The sequence below is a fragment of the Arachis duranensis genome, chromosome 7, assembly GCF_000817695.3.
Source record: "Arachis duranensis cultivar V14167 chromosome 7, aradu.V14167.gnm2.J7QH, whole genome shotgun sequence".
Lineage (NCBI taxonomy): Eukaryota > Viridiplantae > Streptophyta > Magnoliopsida > Fabales > Fabaceae > Arachis > Arachis duranensis.
Genome location: NC_029778.3, coordinates 69,312,922 through 69,321,515, shown reverse-complemented (window position 1 = coordinate 69,321,515; position 8,594 = coordinate 69,312,922). Strand labels below are relative to the sequence as shown.

The 8,594-nt window shown below is 38.0% G+C and overlaps 1 pseudogene; it reads right to left on the bottom strand.

Moving 5' to 3' along the window:
- Window positions 1-1,984: 1,984 nt before the first annotated feature.
- Window positions 1,985-2,768, bottom strand: LOC107458626 (NAC domain-containing protein 104-like; annotated as a pseudogene).
- Window positions 2,769-8,594: the final 5,826 nt, after the last annotated feature.

Genomic DNA, 8,594 nt, shown 5'->3' with positions numbered 1-8,594 from the left:
TGGAGTTCAACGCCAGCTACCTGCCCCCCTCCAAGTGTCTAGTGCCCAAAAAGCAGAGACCAATGTACAAACGCCCAGAGAGGACCCCCTAACTGGCATTCCATGCCAAGGAGCCTCATAGCACGTGGATCTCATCAAAACTCAGCCCAAACACTCACTAAGTGGGCTCCAGAAATGGATTTTAGCACTAAATAGACTGTTTTACCCTTACTAGTCATTGTTTAGTATTTAAGGGATTTTATTCATGTTATTCGGATACTTTTTACATCACTTTTACCATGATACACGTTTTACATTGTGTTTTACCTTAGTATGAGTTTCTAAACCTCCTAAGTTGAGGGGAGGAGCCCTGCTGAGTCCTATGAATTAATAAAAGTATTACTGTTTCTTCTCCAATTCGTGTTTGATCTGTTTCTAATATGTATATCCGATCTTCATTGTGGTGAATAGGATGATCTGACAAATTAGCTCTGTTCATCACATTCAGACGAACATGCCTGACAAACACCCGCATCTACTTGGGTTCGTGTGAATACGTGACTGGAAAGCACGAGCCAACAACTATGTTTATACATCTCTCAGACGGTTAATCCACGACTTCGTTAGGGACTTCTCGAGACACCAACTCAGCTGATTTCTAGGGAGATTAGGGTCCCCATGGTATAAGCTAGAATCCAAAGAAGCAGCGTTCTCTGATCTGGAAGATTCGACCTTGTCTATGCCACTTTGAGTAGGATCACCAGGAGAATGACTTTCTAGTGCTTCACCCTTCGTCAAATTAGATGACCACGGCCATGGTGTTCATTCTGTAGCAGAGGAGATCAATGACCATGGCCCATGGTGTTGATCACATACAGCCTGCCATAGAAGAGATCACTCACAAGCAGAGAAGATAGTGCTACCAGCATTAATTCAGAAAGACTAAGCAACGCTAACCCTTAACTGTTCAATTTTCATAGTTTACACAACTTCTGAGTTCTAATTACCTTATTTATTTATTTCCTTTTCTCTTATACAATTAAAAATAACATACCAACATCTCCTACTCTTTCATCTGCTTGACTAAGACCTGCAGGATAACATACCAACAATCCTCGTGGGATCGACTATGACTCGCTCAGATATTACTTCGAGACTCAGTGCACTTGTTGGTACAATAGTATAAAAGTGTGGGGATCCGTGCTACTAATTATACATTTCTTAGACGGCTAATCCATGACTTCGTTGGGGACTTCTCGAAACACCAGTTCAGCCGAGGTGTGTGGAGATTAGGGTCTTTGTGGTAGAGGCTAGAACTAAAGGCGCAGCATTCTCTGATCCAGAAGATTTGACCTTGTCTGTTGCTTCTTGATTACGATCATCATGGGGATGAACTGCAGGAACTTCAACCTTGTTCAGATTGGGTGCACACTAAATCTGGCGTTCAGCCTGAAGGAGGAAGATTGGCAGCCATTGAACCAGTGTTGATCACTTACAACCTGCCATGAAAGGAATCACTCACAGTTGGAGAAGACAGTAGGAAAGGTTAATCCAGAAGAATGAAGCATCTCCGAAGCCTCAACCGTTCTCCTATCATTGGTTTTACTCAAATCAAGTAATTTCATTCCTATTCCTGTTTTATGCGTTTTTCACAATATAAATCTTTTCTAATCGCCTGACTAAGATCTACAAGGTCTCCATAGCTTGATTCAAACTAACAATCTCCGTGGGATCGACCCTGACTCACCTCAAGTATTACTTGGACGACCCAGTGCACTTGCTGGTTCAGTTGTGTGAGTTCTTATTTCGCGCACCAAGCAACTTAATTGAAACACTTTATCATTGCAATTGCTGCAGCTACACTGCTAAAGCTAAATACAAAAATACAAAAGTAACAGCATTAAGTACTAACAAATTTGTATTAAACAGCTATTTAGCCTTAATTAATTATCCCCATTTGGGATGATTTGGGATAATAATGCTCCTAACAAAAGTTTTGCATCATCTAATTTGGCAAGCTTACTTCATCAAGATCATCCAATGACAAGAAAACTTCATCTAAACAAGAGAGTCCTGTTCCATCATCATCACCATCATTTTCATCGCTTTCATAAACTATACATATCACCTATTTACTATGATCCTGAATACACCAAAACCAGGAAGGAAAAAAAATCAATAATAATAATAATAACAATAATCTAAGTGCATACATTATTAAACTTGAAATATGTTTTTTATGTGAAATTGTGGTACTAACTGTTTTTTGTTATGATTTTTTTGTTTATAATCTGCTAGAGGATGTTGTAGATTCTGGAAAACGATACTCTTGCATGATTCGATTGGTTCTGTTACCATCAGGGGCTTCTCTAACATAGAACACATAAAATTTCTTGATATCAACTCTCCTATTGCTTGAGTTTGAAACCGCTGCCTCTTTAATTCCCATTGGATTCCAATAATCATTGGCAGTGACTCTATTTTGTGTCCTTTTACTATAGTAGTACCATTGGTTCCCCTCTGCCAAAGCTCTACCTGCACGCACACACATGATAGTATTCATCATCAACTTCAGTTCTCTTGCAATGTGTCATGCAAGTATTGAAACATGGAGAAAGAATGAGACCGCCAAGTTTTCATGGATCAAAAGGGTAGAGATCAAGATCAGGAATGACATCAGGGTGGCAACGTAGAAGTGCTGCTCTTCTGTGAAGGAAATGGACTACAAGCTCTTCATTAGTGGGATAAAACTAAAACCCCAGTGGAAGATTGGCATTGCTATCCCCCATTGAAGCAAGAAAATCAAACCAGCTGCTACTATTATGAAAAGGGTATGTGAGAAAATCGAGAATGAACGTGTTGGTGTTGGTGGTCCAAGATATGTGTGTTATTTATAGTGCAAGAGAGAGAGAGAGAGAGAGAGAGAGAGAGAGAGAGAGATGACGTGAAACTGAAGCTGGAGTCTTATTTATCACGTACAAATACTACTGATAAATTTTCAATATTTCATCAAATAAAAATAGGTAAACCACAAAAAATGTACTTGAATAATTTTGTCGTCGGTAAAAATATACTCAAATTTTGTTATTGACAAAATACCTACAAATAATTAAAAATGCTATAAAAATGTCCAACAGTAAATATGTAATTTTAAAAAATACCGTAGAGATTGAATTTTGATGCTTGTAAGCATGATTAGAAAAAATGAAAAAATTTTATCTTTAAAGTTTGGTGATTTTTAGTTAAGTATATATTTTTTGTGATTTTTTTGTCAACAACCAATAATACTTTTAAAAAATCACAAAAAAATATATACTTAGCAAAAAATACTAAATTTTAAGAATAACAATATCTCATTTTTCTAACCATACTTGCAAGAAATCGCATCAAAATTCAATCTTTAAAGTATTTTTTGAGAAATACATATTTAATGTTAGATCATTTCGTCACGTTTTTAAATTATTTGAGAACATTTTGTCAATAATAAAATTTGAATACATTTTTGTTAGCAACAAAATTATGTGAGTACATTTTTAGTAGTTTACCCATTTGTTCATACTCTGACCCAATAAATAAAAGTCAGGCCCAATAAGAGATAAAAGCCCCATCAAGAGAGGTGGTCTTATCTATGTTCCCGATCTCTTTAAAGAGGCCGGACACCAATAAAAAGGGGACAAAGCTTTACCTGCTTAAAACAAGTAACTGCTAACGGGAATCTCGACTAGGATCTTTATCTTCTCTGATAAGATAAGGCCTAACAAACTCCCAAGATAAAGGGAACAGTTATTGATGACTTGCATCATCTACCTCTTTCTCTTATCTAAAAGGACCATAAAAAGATCATAATCTCATTAAATCAATGCAACTTCATGAAGTAAATGATAAGTATTATGGTACATTACTTTGAAATGAATTTGTGCTGAATTTCAGGTGAAAAGAGCAACAAAAAGGGGAAGGAAACAATAAAAAAAAGAGTTGGACATGTGAAGCTGGCCGTGCCACTTGGGACAAATGCCATCAAACAGTATGGGTGTGGCAAGCCAGCACCAAGGCGTGGCACGCCAGTTGACAACTCTAGAGAAGGATTCTTGAAGCTTTAACAAGGGCGTGGCATGCCAATTATATTTTCCAGGGAGCAAGTTTGAAGACCAAAAAGGGGCGTGGCACGCCAAGCTGGGCGTGGCACGCCAATCCCATCATACACTATGGGCATGCCACTTGAACATGAAGGTGTGGCACGCTAGTGTTATTTTCCAGAGAGGATGGATGAAGTGCACAATATGGGCGTGGCATGCTGAATGCTGGGCATGGCACGCTGAATGCTGGGCGTTCCATGCCAGTTCAAAATTCCAGGGAAGAGGAGTAAGAAGAGAGATCCTGGGCGTGCCACTTGAGCTCGAAGGAGTGGCACGCCAGGATGGTGAATGAAAGGGGCATGCCACTTGAAGAGCTTGGCTTCCCTCCAGTTGTAATTTTCTTTTCTCTTTTGTATTTTCTTAATTTTAGTAATAGGAGTAGTATAAATAATCCCTAGAAGTACTAAAAAAGGAGGTTGGATTGGCAAGTCTAGTTTTAGTTTTACTTTACACTTCATCTCTTCCATCTCTTATACTTTTCTCTAAGCTATGAGTAGCTAAACTCCCTCTCATTGGGAGAGGGAGCTCTGTTGTACTTGATGGATTAATGATAGTGAATTTCTTCTTCTCTTCATCTTCTCTTTGATTTGTTAGAAGGAATTTCATTCTTCATGCTAGTGTTCAATCATCTTGGGAAAGATGTTGAATGCAAAATGGGTTTCATGGGAACCTTGGAAAAGGAAACATGAAACCATGCTTGAAATCCCTTCTCACACTTGAGTAGATCTGGGTTTTGGGATTAGATATGGTGACATAAATCCAACCATTATTTGGATCTATGAGGATGTGTGGTATAATCAAGGACCAAGCATATCTCTCTTCATGAGCAATTAGACCAAGGAATTGGCTGATTATCAAGATTTGAGAGATTGAATCACCAAGGGATTGGGGTTCAATCAATCATGATTGTCAAAATGTCAATGAGTTGCATGATTGAAGATGAGATGAGCTGAATTTAATCCAAAGAGAGCAACATCTCCTAATCCCAATGAATTTTCACTATTCTTATCTTCCACATTTTTTATAGCTTTCTTTACATTTGTTATTCCCCATTCCCATTTACGATTCAGTCATTTATGATTCTGTACTTTACATTCTTGCTATTTACTTTTCTGTACTTTATTGCTTTCTTTTACATTTGAGTCATTTACAATTCAGTTATTTAATTTTCTGCATCCAATACTCCTTCTACATTGATTAGCTTAACTAATTCACTCATCAACAAAAATTTCTCAATCAATCAATCTCTGTGGATACGATCCCACTCCACTGTGGGTTATTACTTGACGATAATTTGGTGCGCTTGCCAAAGAACGGATTCATTTTATATGGGGAGTGAATTCCGGCCATCAGTTATCCATCAGAAAAGATGGAACTACTCCAACAAAGGTGGTTATCGAATGAATTATAAATACATTGACACTCCTTAGGTATATTCACATTCTAATCTATAAAAAATCTGCTTAAAGCACTTGCTAACTTAAATATCGAAATCTCTTGCAGCTACCATTCCCACCTCCTCACGAGAAACTCAAACAAATGGCACCTCAGCACCAAAGAGAACGAACACTGCCATATTAAGGGATCTGGACCTCACATTCAAGTTCAAATCAAAGTTTCAAGTAACCCTCGAAATACCATCAAAATATTTTTGGATAAATTTTGAGACACTTGAAGCACTGAACACCAATCATAGAAGGCGGCGGCGGAAGTGTAACCAAATCTTACTGGAGGATTGGCCTAAATATTTAATCATAATGTGTGTCTAGCAGAAGAAACCTTTTAATAGCTTTATTGATTCATTTCTTATAGAAACAGATACAATATAGCTTTTTAGAGAAAATGTGAGAAATTTTTTATAAGTGTGGTGTAAAAAACTATATTCAAAAGACAAAAATGTTTGACAGATAATAACATAAATGTATTATGTATGTACTGCTATAGTGTGGGACATTATGACACGTCATCTGTAAACCCCGTTAAATTAGTAAATAATTAGTCAATAAATTGATTTTTAATAAAAAATTAGAAAGGAAAATTTATATTAAAATAGAATAGAACTAATTAAAACGAAAATTTTGATACTAATTTTAAAGAATTTGAGCCAAAATTAGACCGAACGGACCGAACCGATCGAACCGAACCCAAAATGGGCCAAGGCCCAACCCTTCAGCCCAAGTGACTTAAAGGAAAGTCTCCCTTCTTTCTCCATTCAGCAAGTCACGTTGAAACACACAAGGAGGAGGAGGAAGGATTCCAAACTCTTGGTCAAAAATTCAAACCTCCATAACTTCTCACTCCGAGTTCCGATCGCCGCACCGTTTGCTGTCATGCGTCCACCGCGTCGAGCTCTACAAATCTACGGAAAAAATTTCATAGGTAAGCCACTCTACCACTCTCAGCCTCTCCTTCCCCCAAATTTTTGAAATTATGTAAGTTGTGTTGAATTTTTGCCACTTTGACATATTAGGATCCGATAAGCTTAAGGAAAATATTCACTCGTGTGTATACAATGCTTGGGTAAGGTGAGAATACTAAAACTCTAGCTAATCTCTTGAATTGGTGTATTGGGTATTGAATTTGGATATGTATGCGTGATATATATATGAAATTAGGTGTATATATGTATATGTTGGAGCTTGAATTGTAATCCTTGGAGCTTGGTGGAGGTTGGGTGTTTGTGCCTTGATGATTTTGGACTTGAGAGGATGTGTTTGACTCTAGTGATTTGCTTTGGACAATACGTGAAAAAGCGGCCAAGGTATGGTTTAAGTTTCACGTATTTAATATATAATGTTTTGTGAAAACTTAAGCTAGATGACCGTAGGATAAGAATGAATATATGTGCATGTTGTATGGTTTAGTGCCTTGATGATAATTGTGAACTAGGTTGAGGGTTGACTGTTATTGCATATTAGGTATGGAAAATGGAGTGCTAAATGATGCTATGATGATCATTGCCATGTTGATAATAATGAATTTGTATAGGCATTGATTTACTGGTGTTCTTATTGATATAAGTGTGAAGTTCATGTACTAGAGTTGTTGAAATTGGAGTTTAATTGGGTGGAGGAAGGATGGAAGTGATGTGCTGTGATGTTGCTTGAGTTGGTGCTGAATTTAGGCATGATAGGTTGATTTTTGAAGGATGGCTTGATAACAATTTGAGGTTTTAGGTTTTTGTGAAAATTGGGTTTTTGGACGAACTTTGCGAGCCATAACTTGGCTTCCAGACCCTCGAATAATTTCAAATTTATTTTATATGAAAATTGGGTCCGTGAAGTTTACGTCATTTGAAGAACGGAAGGAAAATGATTTAAAACGAAAAAGTTATGCGCGTCGAAAGTTTGGGTTTGAAGTTTGAAATTCTACCTTTTCGGACTTAGTAAAATTTTTGAAAAAACATACGCCCATGCGTACGCGTGCCCACGCGTACGCGTGACCTGGGATTTGCATACGTGACCACCTTCTCGCGACGCGACCAACCCTTTCGGGTTGGGATTCACGCGTACGCGAGTAGGGAGCTTGCGAACGCGATTAAGGAATTTTCACACCCACGCGTACGCATGTCCCCTGTTTCATCAAATCTGGGTTTTTGAATTTTAAACCTAATTTCAAACTTCTAAACCTCTATTTTTCATTCTTTTAATCATAAAAACATAGTAGTAACTCTAGTAGTAAGTTGAAGCTAGGAAATAGAGGTAACTTGGAGATGAAGTAAATGTTGAAAATGATGAGATTTGGGATGACTGTATGTGGCCGGAATGGTCGAGATGTGTGTGTGGCCGAAATGGTCGAGATGGCAAGGTCTGAGTGCGATCCCGCTTGCGTATTAACTTGAAAATGTGTTCAGATGGCCAGTTGAGAACGAAAGTTCCTTCTCTTGTCGTGACGAGGATGTGTGGAAAGTGGAAAGGCACTCTACTTCGTATCGTTTCCCCCGCATTCTTCTCTGGTTGCAAGGCGGAAAGGCACACTCCTTCGATGTGGAAAGACACTCTCCTTCACGGAACCTCCAGAAGAAGGTGGAAAGGCACTCTCCTTCATTTATGATCCTCCTGGAGATGCGCGAGCTAGAGACTAATGTATGGGTTAGCTATCAGATGTGTCGGGTTCTGGAAAAGTAACCGACACGTGAGCTCACGGCCAGTATGATAGACATTCATCATATACATATGTGTGCTTTGTTTGCTATGCATTAATTGGGAATGCCTAATTGATTATATTCTGCTAACTGTTGTAATTGCTACTTGAACTACTTGTTTTCTACCTGTGCTTGCTTTGTCTGTTTGTTTGTCTATGCGGATTATTGGAGATGGAGGAACGGAGGAAAGGTGAAACAATTAGTGGTTACGTTAAGTTTATGTTAGGATGAATAACCCTTAGAAGATCACCCCTCTTTAAGGTTGCTGTTTAGTACTTTAAGCTTTATAACTATATATATATATTCTCCGACCAGCCTTAGCTTCGCAGGTGAGT